The sequence below is a fragment of the Bubalus kerabau genome, chromosome 14 (assembly GCF_029407905.1).
Source record: "Bubalus kerabau isolate K-KA32 ecotype Philippines breed swamp buffalo chromosome 14, PCC_UOA_SB_1v2, whole genome shotgun sequence".
Lineage (NCBI taxonomy): Eukaryota > Metazoa > Chordata > Mammalia > Artiodactyla > Bovidae > Bubalus > Bubalus kerabau.
The window spans coordinates 12,781,344-12,803,432 of record NC_073637.1 but is presented as its reverse complement, the minus strand read 5'-3'; the positions used below and the strand labels follow the sequence as shown (position 1 = coordinate 12,803,432).

The 22,089-nt window shown below is 50.5% G+C and overlaps 1 protein-coding gene across 1 annotated transcript in view; it reads right to left on the bottom strand.

Moving 5' to 3' along the window:
• The window catches only part of CYRIB (CYFIP related Rac1 interactor B), a 147,722-nt gene extending 125,891 nt beyond the window's left edge, over positions 1 to 21,831 (bottom strand). The window contains exon 1 of the mRNA XM_055545783.1: positions 21,804 to 21,831. The gene's annotated coding sequence lies outside the window, so the exon portion shown is untranslated. The remainder of the gene's footprint in view (positions 1 to 21,803) is intronic.
• Between the last annotated feature and the right edge of the window lie 258 nt (positions 21,832 to 22,089).

The window sequence follows — 22,089 nt, the reverse complement described above, 5'->3', positions numbered from 1 at the left end:
GGAGGAGAGTCATCATGAACTGTTGGTGGGAATGAAAAATAGTGAAATCCCTTTGGAAACCTGTTTGTCAGCTTCTCAAAAAGTTAAATATAAAAATCCACACAACCCACCAAATTCCACTCCTAGGCATCTACCCAGGAGAAATGAAAACCCACATTCACAAAGGCTAGCACACGAATGTTCATAGCAGCATTAATCCTAACAGCCCCAAACTGAAAACAACACACATGTTCATCAGCTGGTGAGTGGAGAAACGATGTGATGTACTGCACAACAGCATATTTTTCTACAATCAAGAGGACCGAAGTACTAGCATCAACAATGTGGATGAACCTCAAAAACTTTATACCCAGTAAAAGAAGCCAGACACAAGACATCATATCTTCCATTTACACCTGCTGTTGTTGTTCACTCACTAAATCATGTCTGACTCTTTGCAACCCCATGGACTGCAGCATGCCAGGCTTTCCTGTCCTTCACTATCTCTTGGAGCTTGCTCAAATTCATGTCCATTGAGTTGGTGGTGCTATCTAACTATCTCATCCTCTGCAGCTCCCTTCTTCTTTTGCCTTCAATCTTTCCCAGCATCAGAGCCTTTTCCAATGAGTCAGCTCTTCCACTTACATAAAGTGTCCCAAAGGCAAGTTTATAGACATCTATACAGAAGTACAGGTACAAAATCCGCCCGCAATGCAGGAGATCCCGGTTCGATTCCTGGGTTGGGAAGATCTGCTGGAGAAGGGATAGGCTACCCACTCCAGTATTCTTGGGTTTCCCTGGTGGCTCAGACGGTCAAGAATCTGCCTGCAATGTGGGAGACCTGGGTTCGATCCCTGAGTTGGGAAGATCCCCTGGAGAAGGGAACGGCTACCCACTCCAGTATTGTGGCCTGGAGAATTCCATGGACTATACAGTCCATGGGGTCGCAAAGAGTTGGACACAACTGAGCGACTTCCACAGGTACAAAAGTAGATTATTAGTTACCTGGGGTTGAGGACAAAGATTATTTGTAAAGGGACATGAAGGATCTTATCAGGGTGACGAACATGTTCTAAAAACTATATTATGGCCATGGCTGCACCTTTCAGTAAAATAACTAAAAAACTCACTGAAATGGGTAGACTTTAGATACATAAAATATACCACGCATTGGTTTCCTATGGCTGCTCTAACAAATTACCACAGACGTAGTAGCTTAAAATACAGATGTACTGTCTTATAATTCTGGAGACCAGAAATCCAGAATGGGCTTCGCCTGGCTGAAATCAGAACCAGGCTTTCTCCAGAAGTTGCAGGGGATGGTTTGCTCTCCCTTCCTGGTGGCGGCGGGCACCTGTGATTTGTAGCTTCAAACCGGCTTCAACGCCAGCAGTGTCAGCATCTTCAAATCTGATTCTGACCCTCTGTTTCCATCGTCAAACCTCCTTCTCTGACCCTCGCCCTCCATTTTCCTCTAATAAGTCCCACCTGGATAATCTGGAAAGCGCTTCCCATCTCAAGATCCTTGGTCCCATCAGCAAAGTCCCTTTGTAAGGTAAGTATTCACAGGTCCTGGAGATTAGGACCTGGACATCTCTGGGAGGACATGATTCTGTCTAACACATACCTCAGTAAAGCTGTCACGAAAACAAATAAAAATAGCCCATGTAGGATGTGGCCAGCATGTAGGGCTCGTACAGCATGTAGGCCTCGTACATGTGACCTTCCTAGAAACCCCACTGCTGAGGAAGCCGGCAGCTCATAGGAACTTAAAGGGTCCTCACTTTGGCCTCAAATCTAAGAGGGAACGGGACAAGAGAGCAATAAAGCCTGGCGAGAAGACCCGGATCATCGGTCAAGTTCTAGATGAACGAGAGGATGAAGAGGGGAGAGTGGGATAATCGCCTGTAGTTTCCACTGAATTGACCCCTGCCCTGGTCCTCCCCACTCACTGTTGATTCTAAAGAAAAAGTTTCATGTCTGCACAGATGTGAGCGTTTTGGTGTTCTGAAATTTCCATCTCACTGATTATTTTAAGAGAACCTAAATTAAGTTAGTCCCCAGACAATCTCTGATATTGACAAGCATTTAAATCAATACATACGGAGCCATCAGAGTTGCACCCTCAGCAAATACCTGGACCAGACTGTCCTTATCAAGGTAACAGAAGGCAGCGACCAGCACGGACCCTGTGGAAGCACGTGGCAGGCTGATGCCTTCTCTCCCTTCACGCCTTACAGTGGTCACCTCTCTGCCTAGTCTTCATCAAGGTTATGGCCCTTCCCAGCATTTGAAAATGGCTTTTTCTTCCCTGTTTCTTCTACTAGGCTGTGTGCTGCTGTGTGGCTAACACAGTGTGGGCGCATGCACACACACACACACACATACATGACTGAAAAAACAGGCAAAGAATAAGACATGTTTAAAGAAACAACAGGCTCAAGAGCTGAAATGAAAACTCCAAAGGATAAACATTTCCTCTCTTTGGTTCTGCACCCCTACGCCCTAGCACAGTGCCTCCTGGCACCCAGCACGTGCTCAGTAAATACCAGCTAAAAGGATGAACGGCCAGGAAGCCCCTGGTCGCCAGGATTAGGGACTCTTGATCTCTGCACTCCTGTGTCTACGAGCACAACGCCTGATACACAGTAGGTGGCCCAGTGTTTATACACCTGACCTGCAGAAGACTGGGTCTTCTAGGAACGGGATCGGGCTGGGTGGTGTCGACACCACAAAAAGGGAGGCAGGAGACGGGGAGCCTCCAGAGCAAGCTCACCCACTTCCCATAATAGGGGTGGGGTGCCCCACTCTGCCTCGGTGGTATCTGTCAGTCAGGGTTACTGGTTTCTGACAACAGAAAAGAAAAAAAAAGGAATTTGATGAGAAAATTAGGGGAAGCTCCCAGAATTCCAGGCAGGCTGGAGAACCAGTCTGGGATAAAGGAGCAGGGGAACTGGGCCAAGGACATGCCAGTGGATGTCTGCTTAGGGTATTCCTGACTGTGAGGAACCTCTAACTCACTTGCATCACTGCTGCACTCAACCTGGAATCTAAGCCACGTGGCCACTCAGAGGCCACATGCCACAGCCCAAGCAGCTAGATGTGGGAAAAAAGAACATCTAGTCCACCTTGGTTGCTGTACTGGGAGTCAAAGCTCCGTTCCCCTGCAAGATTTACATCTTGGGGGTTCCCCCAGACAGGAAGGTGGGAAGGATGCTGAGATATAGAAAATAGAGAAAATGCCCATAAGACACAGCAATTCACCGAACTACTGCAGACCCACGAGCCCTGTCTCACCATAACTGGTCTACAGAGTGGACCCAGAGGCTCCCAGGGTGGAGGAAGTGAGAGAGGCCACTGACTGTCTACCCAGCCTCAGAGCCAAGTGTGAACAAAGGAAGTGTTTCTTCATTTCTCACCACAGAGAGCAAGTGTCAAGCAGAATTTCAAGCATCTGCTATTGCAAAACCCCTAACAGAGCAGCACAAGGTCACTTCCAGAAACACCCCTTTCTCTCTACCCCGTAAAGACGTTTGGCTTCAGCTACATCCCGGGTAACTTCATTGGCATAAACTGAGGTTCAGTATGTCAAGGCTGTATACTGTCACCCTGCTTATTTAACTTCTATGCAGAGTACATCATGAGAAACGCTGGACTGGAAGCAGCACAAGCTGGAATCAAGATTGCCAGGAGAAATATCAATAACCTCAGATATGCAGATGACACCATCCTTATGGCAGAAAGTGAAGAGGAACTAAAAAGCCCCTTGATGAAAGTGAAAGAGGAGAGTGAAAAAGTTGGCTTAAAGCTCAACATTCAGAAAATGAAGATCACGGCATCTGGTCCCATCACTTCATGGGAAATAGATGGGAAACAGTGGAAACAGTGTCAGGCTTTATTTTTCTGGGCTCCAAAATCACTGCAGACGGTGACTGCAGCCATGAAATTAAAAGACACTTACTCCTTGGAAGGAAAGTTATGACCAACCTAGATAGCATATTCAAAAGCAGAGACATTACTTTGCCAACAAAGGTCCGTCTAGTCAAGGCTATGGTTTTTTCCACTGGTCATGTATGGATGTGAGAGTTGGACTGTGAAGAAAGCTGAGCGCCGAAGAATTGATGCTTTTGAACTGTGATGTTGGAGAAGACTCTTGAGAGTCCCTTGGACTGCAAGGAGATCCAACCAGTCTACTCTGAAGGAAATCAGTCCTGGGATTTCTTTGGAAGGAATGATGCTAAAGCTGAAACTCCAGTACTTTGGCCACCTCATGCAAAGAGTTGACTCATTGGAAAAGACTCTGAAGCTGGGAGGGATTGGGGGCAGGAGGAGAAGGGGACGACAGAGGATGAGATGGCTGGATAGCATCACGGACTCGATGGATGTGAGTTTGAGTAAACTCCGGGAGTTGGTGATGGACAGGGAGGCCTGGTGTGCTGTGATTCATGGTGTCGCAAAGAGTCGGACACGACTGAGCAACTGAACTGAACTGAGGTTCATTCATTCATTTGTTTGTTCATTTATTCAGCGAACCGTTTCAAGATCCAGATGTGCCAGGCCTCCTGCCGGGTTCTAGGGTTACAGAGATGAATCAGTTATCATCCTTGGCTTCCAGAAGTTCAGCTGGCTAAAGGAAAGGATAAAAAGCAAGCAAGTTCTGCACTGGGGATGGCAAATGTAGTGCAGAATTAGTGATCTGAATATAAGCTAAGCTAAAGACATTTTTTTTAGCAATTGCTGGGCATCACTCCATTTATAAACACACACACACACACACACACACACACACACACACAACGAGCTAGTTCCTGAGTCAGCCACTAGCCCTAGGACCTAGCCCAAGAACAAGATCTGTATGTCCAACTTTAGATCCCATTAGGAAGGGCTGCTGGCCACTTAGTTGGCTATAAATGTCCATCCTTGGACAGTCTCCATCCCTGAGTCGCAGGACAAAAGGCAGAGGCTGACACCATTACCCAGATGGCTGTGCTCTAAGGGAGATCCTAGCTCTTGGCGACAGGTGGTCCTCAGGAAGCTGGGAGATAAAGGTTGCCCTAAGTGCCCCTGCTTTACCCTCCACAAACCATAACACCAACACCTGCACCTTGTTTTACACTTCTGGTTATAAAACACTGTTACACTTACTTGCTCATCCATCATTCATTCTCCAAATACCTATTATGTGTGAGCTACTCTGCTTAGAGCTAGGAATCTAAAGAGTAAGAAAACACAGCCCCTACCCTTTAGGAGGCCACTTCCTCCAGGAAGCCCTCCTAGATCTCTTTGGCCAGGTTGTACATCCCTCACCCCAGCTCCCTGTATCACTGCTGCCTCTCTTTCCATTTCAGTTCCCCAGCTTAGATGAAAAAGGGACTCATCTACCTCCGACACCACCGTCTCCCCCCCAGGGCCTCGTATGGTGTCTGACACAGTGGAGGCAGAATAAATGCCTTGAGGAAGCCCCAGTGGGAACAGCTGAGAAGATAGAGGAGAAACTGAAACCCAGGGGGTAGGGCAAGCTGACTCTTTAGGTAAGAGTCTGGCATTATCCTTCCGCCCTTTGGTTTCTAGATCAGGAAGTCTGTCTCAGAGGGCCTGGGTGACTTGCCCAAGATTCCTGTTCATACAACTAGCAGAGCCCTTAATCCCACTCTCTTCAAATCAGTTTCCAGACCGACTGGACACCCCAGCCAGCTGCTGGCTCACTTTCTCCCCAGCGGTCACAGGGTTTCATCTGCCCTCCTGTGACCAGCTTGTTGTTGGCACCTGGAGTATTCTTCACCCTCCCCCAGAGCACTGTTCTAAGATACAAGGAGACAGGAGTCTGTGATTAAAACAAAGAAACGGATTTCTAATGATGGAATGTCGGGTACTCATTTATTCATTACACAAATATTTACTGAACACCCACGGGATGCTCTAGAGGTGAAGAAGCAGGAGTCAACACAGGCAAAAGTCGCTGCTGCCCGCTAAGGTGTGATGGTGTTACAGAAAGGTGGTGTCCCTCTGGTGAATAAATGAATGGATCAAAGGTAACCTCAGGTGATCTACTGCAGGTAATGTCAATGTGATGCAAGCTGACTCAGAGCACCTGATCTGCTGGGGGACAGGGAGACCACACAATTCTTAATCCCCAGGTATCTCTACTAGCTACTAGGGGATCCCCTGTCTTACTCTTTCAACAGTCACAGTACAAATAGAATGAGCCCCCTTTGCTGGCCATTGCTGGCTTCCTAATTAAAGTCAAGGATGTGTGTTTACTCAAGGTCTATAAACACAGACCCCAAAAAAATGTTTAAGAGAAAGCAGATGAAATGTGGGTAAGAACTAGCTAATAAAATCAGGGGGAAAAATGCTGGGAGTTTTCAACCATGACCGTGATTAAACAAAACTTGCGGGGAGGATGCTCTGAGGGCCAAGGTCCAGAAATGTGTGCAGAGCCTGAGTTTCCAGGGCAAAATGTAAACCATAACTTCCTGCTGAATTAATTGGTCCCCGGTGGGAGAGTCAGACTAAGTTGCTCTGGACCATGCAGCTCTTCCTGCCTCACCCCTCCCCATCTTCTACCACTAGGCTGTCACACAGCTCGACAAGACTGCATTTAAAAATCCTGTGGACTTGCAGCTTCGCTGGGGACTGTGTGTGGGCTCAATCATGTCTGACTCTCTGCGACCCCATGGACTGCAGCTCGCCAGGCTTCTCTGTCCATGGAATTCTCCAGGCAAGAATACTGGAGTGGGTGCCATTTCCTTCTCCAAGGGATATTCCTGACCCAGGGATTGAACCTGCATCTCTTGCGTCTCCAGCACTGGCAGTAGGATCTTTTATCACCGAGGCACCTTGGAAGCCCCAGTCTCTGGTAGATTAAAAGAGGCACTTAATGAAGCTCTGCAAGGAGATCCAACCAGTCCATTCTAAAGGAAATCAGTCCTGAATATTCACTGGAAGGACGGATGCTGAAGCTGAAGCGCCAATACTTTGGCCACCTCATGCAAAGAGTTGACTCATTGGAAAAGACCCTGACGCTGAGAAGATTGAAGGCAGGAGAAGGGGACAACAGAGGATGAGATGGTTGGATGGCATCACTGCCTCAATGGACAAGAGTTTGAGCAAGTTCTGGGAGTTAGTGATGGACAGGGAAGCCGGGCGTGCTGCAGTCTATGGGGTCGCAGAGAGTTGGACAGAACTGAGCAACCGAACTGAATGAAGCTCAGAAGCTGAGACCATCAGAATGTTCACTGTCATCAGGAGGCTTCAGTCTCATCTAACCACGACACCAGACACTGGCTAAGGTCCCTTCCAATGACAGCTGCCCACAAACCGTTCTCCTCAACCCAGGCAGGAATCAGGGATGTGGAGAAGGACCTCTCCTCTGAAATCTGGGTGCAAGTCTGGCCTGAATTTGAACATGAGTGGCAGAGATGGCCAGGAGCCCAAGGATCCCCCTGGAAAGTCGATGACATCCCAGAGATCAAAGTGGGCACAATAAGGCTGACACCCTGGGCCAGCCCGAATAAAATGCTAATGAACACATTTCCACAGTTAAAGTCAACAATGGGAGAGTCACCAATGAGGCCCAGAAAACAGTCAATGTCTTTGATTAAGTGCTGATGAAATTCCCCATCACTGCTTTAATCTGGCTCCCCAGGGAGTTTCATTGGCTTTGAGATGTTTTCAAAGAAAACGATCTTGAATATATTAATACATGATTCCCCAAGCTACTAAACAGAAAGATGGGCCCTTCTGCCTCCACCCCTTCCCCAGGGCACAGAGCAGTTTCCCAGATGAGTCCTTAGTGTCAGACAATGGCAACCTTGGCTCTTTTTCTATAAAAGATGATCTTTCTCACCAGCATTTACTCTCTGCTGGTCCAGCTCCTCTATCAGAGTCTCCATTTATCAACGACTTCGTGCATTTGAAGCTGGAGCAAACCTCCTTGGGCTGGGACCAACCTCTCTTAAAGCTAAGGTCCTGATAAATATCAAAGTGCTCTTAGCAAACTGACTTGGTTTCCATACCAGAGTAGAGTCCATCCAGAGTCAGCTCTACACCAACCTGGATTCTCAGCCATTCTGAGTATAAATTCATTGTTTAGTTGCTAAATCTGTCTGACACTTTGTGACCTCATGAACTGCAGCACGCCAGGCTTCCCTGCCCTTCACTATTTTCTGGAGTTTGCTCAAAACTCACATCCACTGAGTCAGTGATGCCATCCAACCATCTCATTCTCTGTTGCCCCCTTCTCCTCTTACCTTCTATCTTTCCCAGCATCAGGATTCTGAGCCACTCTGAGTATAAATGATCAAGAGGAAAACACACTGAAGGATGGCTCCTAAGATGAGCCAATCCACCCCTTTGCCTATAGCTCCTTGAGTGCTGCTGCCTTTTGCACATGCTGTTCCCTTTGTCTGAAATGCTTTTCCGAGCAGTGGCCTTTAAAATTCAAACTGTCACCTTGTCTATAAAGCCTGGCTCAGACTGTCCAGGCAGTTCAGTTCAGCATGTCCTGAGCGTGCGAGCCCGGTCCTTATATGGCTAGATGCACAGAGAAGAGGAACTTCCCTTCAACTGGCTGTAGACCCTCCCAAGATAGCATCTTCAAATCACCTCTGGCTTGAAACTTTATTTTAAAAGCTTTAATCTGCATTATTTCAGATGTTAAAAAAAAAAAGAATAAAACCACCTCTTGTGCCCAGCACTCAGCTTAAGGAGCAAAATGTGTGTATGTGTGTGTGTGTGTGCGTGCATGCGCGCGCACACACTCAGTCGTGTCCGACTCTTTGCAACTCCATGGACTGTAGCCTGCTAGTTCCTCTATGGAATTTCCCAGGCAAGAATACTGGGGTGGGTTGCCATTTCCTCCTTCAGGGGATCTTTCTGACCCAGGGATCAAACTCATGTCTTCTGCATCTCCTGAACTGGCAGGTGGATTCTTTACCACTAAGCCACCTGGGAAGCCCTAAAGGAGGGATGAGCCCTCAGTAAATGCCCTTTTCATTCATTAGGTGTGTCTTCTGACTTCTGAATTCCCTGCTAGCCTGAAGGGCATCTGTGAGGAGGCCACCAACTGGAGCTTAAGAAAAGCCAGGACTAAGACTGAGTTCCAACTCTGGCCCTTCCCAGCTGTGCAGCCCCAGGCAAATCACTCAACCTCTCTGGGCTTCAATTCTCTGGGAAAAAAAAAAAATGCACTCATTCTACAAACACTCTTGGATTGAGGGCTACAGTGAAGCCTGACCTGCAGACCTCAAAGAGGAAAAGGTCCAGTTTTCGGACTCGGCGATGCTTAGCGGCCACAACATGAACTCAAAGCACTCCACCGCTATAAGGTACTGTTATTAGACTTTAGCCTTTATTTTCTGTCATAACAGCCCCTTTCTGACTTCTTTCCCTGCCTTGTTTTTTTTATTTTTAAGGTTCAAGACACGGTGTCTGGTCAATGCGAAGTAGAACAGAGAGCCAGGAGGCTCATCTTTAATTCAGCACCAACAACACTCAGCTGGGCTCAAACATGGACGGAGGCTTTTTTCCCCAGTGTATCTACTCACAGAGGCCTGTTCCTCCAGTCAGCTCTCAACTATTCTCCCAGGGAGGGCTCGACCCAGGCTGGGGGGCTTGCGGGGGGCGTGGGGTGTGGACAGGAAAGGGAGACGGGTCGGGAGAGCAGGGCAGACGTAGGACAGACCCCTCCCCGCAGTCCAGAGAGCAGCCAGGGCCTCCTGGGAGGACAGGGTGGCCCCCCGAGTGTGGCCCTCAGGAGAGGGACACAGGGAGGTGGCAGCCTGTTGCACTCCCGGCTTCCTCCTCCTAGAAGGATGCTCCATGACACCTCCGCCACAGAGAAGGGAAGCGGTGTGAAGCAGCGGGCAGGGCTGCTCACACAGCAGAGGCAGAGCCCTGTGCCCAGCTGCGGGTTCCCAGCGCCTCCCGCCCTCTCGGCGGCAGACGACACCCACACCCTCAGGGAACGAAAACCTTGGTGTGGCCGTGAGCTTCAGCTTTGCCCAAGGACGAAACCTTTTACTAAACCTCAGTTTGTATAGACTCCAGGAGTTGGTGATGGACAGGGAGGCCTGGCGTGCTGCGGTCCATGGGGTCGCAAAGAGTTGGACACGACTGAGCGACTGAACTGAACTGAACACCCGACAGGCCACCCGTTAGAAGCTGAACTACATCTCCTGGCTGATAAGGATTAAATGAGATGACAGGCCCAGGCAAAAACCTCTCCCACCACCGGCTTTTTAGCTGTTCTGTTCTAGTCCTGACTCTCGAAAGGGCGAGGATGAGGAACCGGTGTGACTCAGTTCTGCGGCTCAGGGTTCAGCGAGCAGCTGGAGCTCCTTTCATCTGGACAGAGCAGCACAACTGCCTGATTCACCTTTCGCTTCCTCTGGAAGGTACCGGGCCCAACAGGAGAAGAGAGGAGGAAGGGAGTGGAAAAAACAAGGGCTTTTCTGGACACTCAACAAATAGCTGTTGGGCTTCCCTGGTGGCTCAGTGATAAAGAATCCGCCTGCCAATACGGGGTACATGGGTTCAATCCCTGATCTGGGAAGATCCCACATGCCGTGGAGCAACCAAGCCCATGAGCCACAACAAGAGAAGCCACAATATTGAGAAGACCAAGCACTGTACCTGGAGAGTAGCCCCCAATCGCCGCAAGTAGAGAAAATCCCGCAGCGACGAAGACTCAGCAAACCAATAAATAAAATTATGTAAAAAATAAAAATAAATTGCCATGATTGCCCAGAAAGGTTGATAAAGGAAGGACCCAGCTGGCCACTAGCAAGAAGATACACCTGCCTTCGCAGGATGACACAGCTCCCAGGCATCCAGGCAGGGTGACAGGGCATCCACTGGGTTTTCTCCCGAGCGAGCTCTTAGGAACATTCCAGTCTCTGCACATCAGCAGGTGCATCTCAGGTGCTATTCGACCTCCCCACCCCCTCTCTGATTGAGTGGCAGCCCCATAACACACAGGAGAATAAGCTCGAAGGTGGAATCAAACCCTCCCTCCTGCCCCACTTAATATGATCAGGAACAAGAGATCAGGTTCCTTTTCTTTGCGTTTTAAATGTCTGAGGTCTTGAGACGAAGATCAGTTTAGCTGGAGAGAAGCATTTTTCAATCCCATCCCCAGCCATGATCCTGGAAGGGGGGAGGGTCCCTGGGGGAAGGGGGTGGCGGGACATTCAAAAGGTCACACCCCTCGACTATTCCTCATTTACTTCTGAGAGGGAGAGGGCAAGGGTGAAGTCAGAAACATGCAAATTCGCTTTTCTACACTTCCTCTGCATTTCACCACTGAAACTTTGAGAAACACCACTTGGGAAAGAGAGAGTTCCACTGGGGGGAGGGAGAAGGGCCTCAAGGCGGTGGGGTCATCTCTGAAGGTCGGAGCCCCCTAGGGCCCAGGACACCCTGTCAGATCAACTCCAGGATGGGGTGCTCAACCACAGACGTGGGCTTCCCTGGTGGCTCAGTAGATAAGAACTCACCTGCCAATGCAGGGGACACAGGTTCGATCCCTGCCCCGCGAAGATTCCACATGCCGTGAAGCAACTAAGCCTACAAGCCACAACTACTGAGCCCGAGTGCCTAGAGCCTGTGCTCAGCAGCAAGAGAAACCACCGCAACTAGAAGTCCATGCACCGCAAGAAGAAGAGTACCCCCCTGCTCACTGCAAACAGAGAAAAGGCCTCACAGTAACAAAAAAAAAAAAACCACTGATTCAGGCTCCACTAGGCCAGAAGTTGTGTCCTTCCCATCTACTGGGTCTCCCACACTGCAGCTGGACCCCCTAAAACTCTCCAAAGTTATCATCACTCAAGCCGGAGAGACCCCTAGAATAATTAATTATTAACATATACATGTCATACGTGGAGTACCACTGGGTCAGGACATCTACACGTTCTCAATCTATCACAGGGTACAATGGAAGTGTATCTCATGTTCATTTAATTAGCCATATTCAACTGTACTCAATAGTATATCCAACTATGCTCAAAGGGCCACATTTTTTTTTAAGAAACTTGAATGAAAATGTACTTTGCCTCTTTCATTTATGTGTTTTTATTTTGGGGGATATTATACATTGTGTACAACTGTACAACTGTACACTACTGTTTGCATGATATGTTCACACACACGGGTTGTGTGTGTGAACACACACAGCATCACATATACAAAATCACAAGTGTGCAAACGATCCTTCAGAGGCAAATTCTCCTGAGACTGTCTCCTAATTCACCACGGAGTTCTGCCTGCTGGGTTGATTCCTGGACTTCATGACTGAGATGTGACTCTTATGTTTTTTTCTCCTTTGGTGCTTTTGAGTCTTGAAGGGTGTGTCTGTCTGATAGGAACTAGCAGAAAATCAGTTTCGGGTTAGAACAGGAAACTGGGCCTCCAAGGCTGGTAAGCACTGGGAAGGCCACCGTGGCTCTGCACCGTGACCACTTGCCAAGGACAGGCTGTCTGGTCACAAGAACTCCTTGCTGGGCCATGAGCTGGCCATGTGGGGCTTTCACCTCCCTGGTCTGATGGCTCATTCTTTCAGTGAGTGGTGCAGATGACTTCCATGTTCCTGTGCGACTCTGGGCAACTCATATCATCTCTCTGGGCCTTCACGGGCCATCTGAACAAGTTCCCACCTTGGATGAGAATCAGAGCTTCCTGGATGAGGTTACACTGTGTTGAGATAGTGACCTCCTCAGCACTTCGGGCGGGTGGCCCTGGGGTCAGCCACCTCCAGCCAAGAGATGCTTCCTCTTTCACTGCCCAACCCAGGCTTACAAATTCTGTTTTCCTGCATGGGTGGTGGCCTGAAAAAGCCTGAGAAGGATGGGACTAGGTGATCTCCAATGTCCTTTCCATCTTACACCAACTGCCCCACCCCCAGCAGTTAGAATCAGGTGGTATTCAGGCAAAAGATTCTGCTACGTGGGGGTTCCTCTAACTGGGTGACAAGGCATCAGATTATCTGAGACTGCGTGTTTTAAAATGTGGATTCCTGGACTTCCCTGGCGGTACAGTAGATAAGAATCCGCCTGCCAATGCAGGCGACACAGGTTTGATCCCTCGTCCGGGAAGATTCCACATGCCTCGGGGCAACTGAGGCCATGTACCACAACTACTGAGCTCGCGTGCCAAAAGTACTGAAGCCCGCGTGCCTAGAGCCTGTGCTCTGCAACAACAGAAGCCACCTCAACAAGAAGCCCAGGCACTGCATCGAAGAGTAGCCCTCACTCGCTGCAACTAGAGAAAGCCCACACACAGCAACAAAGACCCAGAACAGCCATAAATAAATAAATAAATAATTTTAAAAAAAAAGAAAATGTGGACTCTTGATTCTCCCACCCAGGAAGCTTAAACATACCCAATTTATAGTTATATAAAAGAAATACTGGGGAAAAGGAAACACAGGCATAGACTATTCTGGCAAATTCACACACTGAAAATGGATGGGAGTGTGGGACTACCATGAGCAAGCAATTCATCCGGTATCCACTTTATTGTCTCAAGTCTACAATGACCCAGGCTCCAAAACCGGGGCTTTCCTTTCCTATTCAACCATCTACCCCAAAGCCTGAACCCACAGCACACTTCCTTCACCCAGATCTTTGTCTTGTTGGGGGGGGGGTGCATATGGATGTGCCACATATCCCAACAGCAAATGCAACAAGAAGTGTGTTAATAGCACAAGTCAATTTCACACTGAAATTTACCAAAAATCTCACTATTCAAATAAGCCCAAGTAATCTACAATTGCAAGAGCAATTTATAAATCCTCAACTTCCTGGGCTGACAAGTTCACAGAAGGTAGCTCTCACCAGTGATGGTTGGCAGGGTGCCTAGCACAAGGGGACATTCCCTTAGAAAACCACCTCTGTCTTCCAGCAACACCAAACAGCATCCAGCCGCAGCAGCCTGCTCCCTGGAAGACAACTCCCTTTGTAGGACTTTCGATGCTTGGGGTACACTCAGAAGAGGTAGTAGAAACAGTAGGTGGGGCTTCCCTGGTGGTCCAGTGGTTAAGAATCCCCCTGCCAATGCCGGGGACATAGGTTCAATCCCAGGTCCGGGAAGATTTCACATGCCAAGCAACAACTAAGGCCGTGTGCCATGACTGCTGAGCCCATCCACTACAGCTACTGAAGCCTGCTCGCCCTAGAGCCTGTGCCCCACAAGAGAAGCCAGCGCAATGAGAAGCCTGCACACGGCGACTAAAGCATAGCCCCCCTCGCTGCAACCAGAGAAAGCCCTCACACAGCAATGAAGACCCAGCACAGCCAAAAATAATAAACAAATAAAACTTTAGAAAAACAACAACAGTAGGTGACATTGAAGCTGGCAGAGATAGTACTTTGAATTCCAGCTCTGCCTATGATTAACCTCTAAGTGTTCTCTGTTTCCTCCTCTAGAAGGTGGAGATAATATGACCTAACTCGCAGAATTACTGTGAAGGTAAGAACCACCACCTGGAAAGTATACATTGTCCATGCTCAATAAGGGAGAGCTGCTGGTCATCACAAGGGAGACCAAAAGACCCCAAAAGCCCCAAATCACAAAACCCCCCCATGTGACATTTACAGGAGCCCTGTCACCCAGGAGGCCCTTGCCTGAGCCATAAATGCCACACAAAGTGTCAGAGATGCTGTCTCACTCCCCACCTCCCGTGCTCCCCTCCCCGCCCCTGCAATCACCCCACTGCTCCGTCCTCTGGTGCCCACCCCCAAACCCAGCTAGAGAGCCTCTCCGATTCCTGAAGGACAGGGTGGGCTTGGAGGGGCTGGGTTCTGGTGAGCCCAAGGAAACAATCCAAACCCAGCCTTCTTAAGCTGCTCAGGCCCTTACGGACTTGTGTGGGGTGGCCAGGGGACACAGAGCATTTATTCCCCCCATGGATCCATCCCAGGGCCCAGCGCATAGTAGGTACTCACTTAGTGACCCCTGTTGAAGAGCAGGAGGGATCTGCTTTCTCCACAGTGAACTGAACACCTAATAGCTATGAAGGCATGTTCGGAAAAGACTATGAAATACCTCTCCGCTTCGGTTCACGGCCTGCTGGAACTACAGGCACCCGCTGGTTGTCCCTGGGGCCCCTCGGAGCTCAGGGAAGTGCGCAGAACTAGGGTTCAGGGGAGCAGGGCAGACATTTTAGGATGTTATTGGCTGAGTTTCACTTCCTTGCTGTCTTCTGTATTTTACTTCACCTCTGGTTTTGAGCAAAGCTGGGGCCAGGCCAGCACACAAGCTGGCAGTGGAGACCTCTGCTGGGCCGCTCGCTCCTCCTCCCTGAGTCCCAGCAGATGGCAGTCCCTGAGGCTGACAGCAGACAGGGGACTGGATTCCTAAGCACCTGTGAGGTGCCAGGCCCTACGCCAGGCAGAGGCAGCCAGGTGAAGAGCTGAAGAGCCACAGCAAGCTGCACAACCGGCCCTGGGGTGCCGGAGCACATGAGGCAGTTTGCAAACGACTCCACACTCAAGGAGTCATGAGTGAACCAAGAGGTACCAGGTCGCGAGGTCCATGGCTCTTCCCCCTTTCAAAGGACAACCCCAGAAGTGCCAACCTCTCGGTTTTGCATTAAGGCACTACAGCAGTTTGAAAGTATCTTACAGAAATACCTGTCCTTGGGACTTCCCTGGCAAGTCCAGTGGCTAAGGCTCCTTGCTTCCAGTGCAGGGGGCAAAGGTTCAATCCCTGGTCTGGGAATAAGATCCCACATGCTGCACGGTACAGCCAAAAGATTAAACAAAACAAAAAGAAATACTTGCCCTCCTATCAAATCCATATCCCATGGATACGCCAGAAGATTACAGTCCTGACCTGAAATCAGCGCTGGACAAAGCAGTTCCTGCCCAGCTGTGACTACGTCCTTGCAGGGAGGGGGTGTCTTCTTGGAGTGTTTCTATTGATACGAGGCACTAGGCTAGCAGCTTGTCCAGACATCATCATTTAGCCCTCCAAACAACCCTGAGAGGAGGTGTTACCAGCCCAGCTCTGTCCCAGGCGGTTCTGGCTCAGCAAGGTCACACAGCTACTGCGCAGCAGGGCCAGGGTACCTCAGCTCCACAGTCCAACAGTATTTGCTGAGTGGGCGCTGGGTTTAAATTCCAGAGAACTCCAAGTGGCCAGACAGGGCCCATCCCAGTAGACTACTTGAGCAAGTGAGCCAAGGATGGAGCTTTTCTGCTCTTGCTGCCCACGCCTCTTCCCATCCTCACCTCCTCTGCAGGACCGTGGCACTGTTCCTCCCCATCCTGGTCTGAGGATGCTGACCGAGGAGGGGAGAGGAGGCCACGTGTCTCTGACAGGCTGTGCGACTTCAAAGCCTTCACTTTTCCCTTGTTGGATCTTCTTTTTCACTGTGGGTTTAAGGGCTTGCTCCCCTGCCCAAGGAAGGTCAGGAGCAGAGATATCTTTTGTGCCAGGGAAGGATGTCCAGCCGCCACCCGCCTTGGCCTCAGAGCCCAGCACTAAGGCAGCCCCAAGGTACTCACGGGCAGATGCTCGGGAGCCAGGAGACCTGGGTGCCAGTCCTGTGTTTGCCTCTTGGGCAAGACACTTCCCCCTGCGGATCCCAGTTCCCTCATGGGTTTAATTAAGAGTACGGGCCGCCTGCAAGTCTGAGCATGCGGTTCCCACTCAGTCCTTCCCAACAGCATCACGTGTGAAGGCTGCCACACTCACCCTGCCTCCCTCTCTTCCCTCCCCGACTCCCTGCTGGGCCGCAGAGCACCTCCGGGTGGGAAAAGGAGGGCTCTTCTCCACACTACCTTCAGGTCCCCACCGTCTTCTTATCATGTGACTTGGGGCACGTCTGCTTCCCCCACTAACTAAGCCATCAGCTGCCGGCAGCCTCCAGGGTCATATTCCAATTTGCATTCTCAGTGTTGGTTGGGTCCCAAGTGAACGAGAGGGTAGGGACCTCCAAGCTCTCCCTACTCTGAGGCGTGGTCCACTACGCTGAGCATCATGTGGGGAAGTGTCAGAAATGCAGGCTCTCTGCCCATCCCAGCCTCTGACTCTTCAAGGGAATCCTCAGTGGATTTGGAGGACTCATATACTCCAGTATGGGACGTGCTGCAAGGTTCCCGCCAGCTCCGACATGCCCCTTCCCCATAGCCCTTGATTTCACCACCTAGATGCCTCCAGACATGTGGGCCTTAGCAGGGATCCCTAAAATGTAGCTCACTAAATGTACCAAGGGTTTCCCTGGTGGGGCCAGGGATAAAGAACCCGCCTGCCGATGCAGGAGAGCCAGGTTCCATCCCTGGGTGGAGAAGGTCCCCTGGAGGAGGAAATGGAAACCCACTCCACTCTTCTTGCCTGGAAAATCTCACAGACAGAAAGGAGCCTGGCAGCCACAATCCATAGGATCACAAAGAGTTGGACACGACTGAGCGACTAAGCACACACACAGTTACCAAAGGACATTCACCTTAGAAGCCTTTGAGAAGCCAGCAGCTGACTCACAAGCAGGATCTGAAACGTGCAGCCCCCCAGGGTGACTCCTGCCAGGTGTGACCCACTGGGCCCCTGAGTCTCAAGGAAGCCCAGCGGCTTCAAAATGTTGCAGCCCCCCGCTCAGTTCTGTGGATGAGGCTACCCCCCGGCTCCCCTCCCCCAACTCCCAAAAGCAGATGACTGCATAGCAGCCAATATTTAACAGCAGAGACAGAGAGACCAGCAGCCCACTGGCCCCCTCACGGGCCCTGCATCCACGCTCAGAAAATGTTCTTCCTTTATTTTCTACTCTTGACATTTACTCAACTTCAAAAGAAAAGGAATCCTTCCAAAGCACACTTTCAGGTTTTATTTTTAATAAACCCTGCGATTCCTCTAATGGCTTCAGATTATCCTAAATATTTATTAAAAAAATCATTCTCAGCATCACTTCTATAAACAAACCTCCTCAGCGACTTCGATTATTTATGAATTTATGAACACAATGTCTCCTTTCCCTGGGGCAGATGGTAACATGTAAGCCTTTGAAAAGGAGTTGGGGGTGGAGGGAGGAAAAATCAATGGGACAGAACATCAACTCAATGAGCCCTCAGTTTACTCTCCTTGACCGGCTCTGGTACAAGGATCTCTTCATTCAGGGGAAACAGCATCCTGTGGCCAGCCAATAAGTGGTTTGGGAAAGCATGAAGACTTGAATCTAGGAAGAAGCTGTAAGCCAAGGACTTGATCCCCAGTGGGAACTGAAGCCCTGTTAACAGAGGGACATGACGATGGGACTGGGGCCCAGACAGAAAGAGCCCAGGGACGGTGGGAAAGTAATTGATATATACTGAACACCTACTATGCGCTGGGAGACTCCCCAGAGCACTTCTGCATTGATCACCACAACCTTTCCAGGCGGCAATTATAATTCCTCATTTGAAAGATGAAGAAGGCCCAGAGAAAGAGGAAGTATCTTGCCCAAGGCCACAGAGCTAGCAAGCAGCAGAACCAGGATGGACAGCAAGACACTCAGGCCTTCAAACCCAAACCCACACTGCCTTTGAAGTAGAAAAGGATGAGAGAGAATAGAGAATGGAGTTAACCTCATGCATCCTTGGTTACAAAGTTACTATCTTCCTTTCAACCTGGTGAGGCCAATCACCTCTTTCAAGACTGTCAAAGACTTAACTCCCGAAGTTCCACAGTGCAACAGAACTTTGCCCATTGAGAATCCAGGGGGATGGAGTCTCAGATGAAATCTGGAAGGAGTGGATGCAACGGTTATAAGAAGATATGAAATGAGAGTCATAAACACACAGAAAGCTCACTTTATGAGAAAGAGAAGACAAAAGAATTTTACCCTCAGGGATGGATAAAAAAGAGGAGTCTTTACTAAGTGCCCCAGAGGAGGAAAAAAAGAATAAAATCCACCCTTCTCCCACCCCTCCCTCAATTTCCTTCTCTCCAGAAGCTCCAATTCAGTTAAAGAAGAGAGATGGGTCTGGCCTTTGAGATGCTTATGCTCTCTCTAGTGAAGGATCATTACTGCTGCTGTTGATAATAACAATCATTAACAATGATGGCCATTTTTGGGGGGCCTGGGCTGAGAGCTTCATGCACACAACTACAAGGAGCAAAACCATCCCATTTTACAAATGAGAACACTGAGGCACTGAGCGGGGAAGAAACGTGGTGACGTGCACAGGGGCAGTAAGAGGGGACACTGAGCTGTGACTCTGGATCCTGTTCAGGAGGCCAGTGAACTAGATGAGATGGGGCAGAGATGAGGAAAAGGAAGTTCCAAGAAGGTCGTGATCTGTCTAAGGCTTCAAGCCAGCGCCTAGCTAAAGTGGGTCAGTTTTAAAGCTGAATTTTTCACTGACACAACACTGTCTCCACAATGCTCGTTGCAAGATGGTTTTGCTGGAGACAGCCAAGTCCCAGACTGCTGAAGTCACAGGACAGTGGTCTCTTCAGGAGTCCCTCCTGTCACAGGCTCTAGGTCCTGAAGTAAGAACAGAGACTGGGATTCCATGATGGGGAACCAAGACGCACTGGGGAGGAACGGCCAAAGAACAATGTCAAGGTCACCTATAGGCCAGTGCGTTGACCTTAAGGTGGAGACAGATTGAACTTCCACAAAGAGCGAAGGAGAAACCATCACTCTTTTGTTCATTCTGTCAAAAACAAAAACAAAAAAATACTGGACACCAGCATATGCCAGACAGCCTGCCAGGCACCAGGGGAACCACAAAGGCCCTTGAGGTGGGAGCACGGTCCACGGGAAAGAGAGGGAGAGCTCAGCGGATGGAAGACTGGAGTGATGACCTTGAATCTGTGGCCTCAATGGCTGAGGGTCTCAGGCCAAGTCCTATACTTTTTCTGAGTTGTAAGATGAAAATAAAATCTCTACTTCATAGGTAACTGTGGCCACTCTACATCTTCAAAATGAACCTGTGTGAGCTTAAACTGTAGCTGGCCACTGCACAGAGGTGTCTGCTCTTGCCTCTTAAAATAATAGCCACACTCGAGTTCATCTCCTGCTCTCCAGAAGTTGGGAAAAAGAAAGAAAAAAGCACAGCTAAGAATCCTAAGAGAGATGCACACAGGCCTATGGGAACTGAGAAATGAAGAGAAGGAATGGCTGTCAGAGAAAGCAAAATTATCTGAAAATCTCCCAAAGGACATGCAGAAACACATCCTGAATCTTTATCTGAAGGCCACTTCCAAGTACCCCTGTATAAGAACAACCTAGCCTCCTTCAGCACACATGCTTTGCCCCTCCCCATGCCTAAAGTTTAGCAAGCATCCAGATAATGTAAATTACAACCTGCCTCGCCAAGAAAACTCAGGCCAGCTGACCACTTCTGCATGCCCCACCTAGGAGAAAACCCACCACGTTTACAGGAACCCCCAGGCCTGGGAAGTCAGCCCAGCTGTCAGCCCTGGCAGCCCGCCCCAGCCAGTCATCTGGCAGTGACAATCAAAATGATGATTCCTTTTCATTTCCACCAAATGCAATCTTCCAAGAAGAGGAGAGGCTCAAAGTCAGAGTTTAAGTTCCTTTTCATAAGGAGTCAATATTTTCACAGGATAATCCTTCTTGGGTAGGGGGTGGATTACAAATATCCCAGGTGGCAAAACGTGGCTCTCTGGGGACTGTGGAGAGGCTGTTACGGGGCAAGGAGGCCAAAACGTGGAACCACACCTGGCCACTCACTCACTCCTCAAAATTCACCATCCACCTATTCACTACACAGATATCTATGTGCCCCAGGCCCCCTTTCCAGGCGGTGGGGATGCAAAAATGAAAGGGGACTGCCAATGACACTTCCCATCCCTGCGCCCTCGCCAGGCCAAGGAATTCACGCTCACTTGCTGGAAGCCCAACTCAGAGCAACCCGTTTTAGAGACAGGCGCCTAAGACTCAGAGAGGGCAAGCGACTTGCCCAAGGTCACACAGCTAGCAAGTGGCCAAGCAAGGAATTAAACCCAGGTACAAAGTCCTCGTTACACTCCCCGGCGGGGCCTCCTTCCCGCTCAAGCCCTCCCCCACCAGCTCCATTTCTGCGGCAGGGTGAGGATCAAAGCCCGCCCCCCTGGGCTCCAGTAAGGGAAGTCCTCGGTTCCTCTTTCCTACCCCCCCCACCCTGCCCCCACCTCCCCGCCACACAGGACGTACAGGTTCGAGACCCACGGTGTGTGTGCGCAGCCCCAGGAAAGCCCTGTAGGCTGCAAGGGCATCCACCCGTTAACTTCCATTAAAAAAAAAAAAAAAAAAGATGATTAAAAGATAAAGAGCACAGAAGAAGCCCTCTTTAAACACGGGCGGGTGGTTACCCCAGGAGGAAGTCTTGAAGCCAATGGAGATTTTGTTCACCCCCTCCAGTTCCTCAATTCTGAAAGACTGGCCTTCCAAGCCCCCAATGGAAGTTAGCTGGGAGAGGGGGTGCAAGGCGCCCGGGGTCAGACCCTGCGCCCTCATCTGGCTCTTAGAAGGGGTCCGCCGGGGAGCAGTCACCCCGGGTACCCCCTCCCTCCGGGCGCCGCCGCGCGCTCCCCGCAGCTGGGTGGACTCGGGCGGCGGCCCGCGGCGTGCGCCCCTCGCGTCCGTCCTCCGCAGCCCACCCGAGGCGCATCCTCCAGGAGCCCCGTCCCCGCCCCGCGCCGAGCCCCTCACTCTCGCGGCGCCCCTACTCCTAACCGCAGGACGCCCGGCGCGGCCCGGATTGCATCCCTTCCCCTCCCCGCAACCATCACGCGCGCGCCCCGCACCCCACGCCCTCCCCGGGGGCAGGTCGGCTCGCAGGGCGCGCGCGGACCAGCCGGGAGGCCCGGGCGGCGGCGCCGGCGGAGCCCGTGGCACGTACCTGGCGGCCCGGGCGAGCGGCGAGGGGAGCGCGGGCGCGGGCGCGCAGGAGCCTCGGGCGCCGCCGCCGCCGTTTCCGGGTTGGCGGGTCTCACGTCACCGCCGCAGGTTTGCGAGCGGCCCCCGCCGCGCCGGCACAGCAGCAGCAGCAGCAGCAGCAGCGGCGGCGGCCCCGGCGAGCGCCAGGCGAGAAATAACTATAAAAGGAAGAGACGCGTCGAGGAGGAAGAGGAAACGCCGTTTACCTTCGAGAAGCCGACCCGCCGGCGCTCGCACAAAAGGAGGAC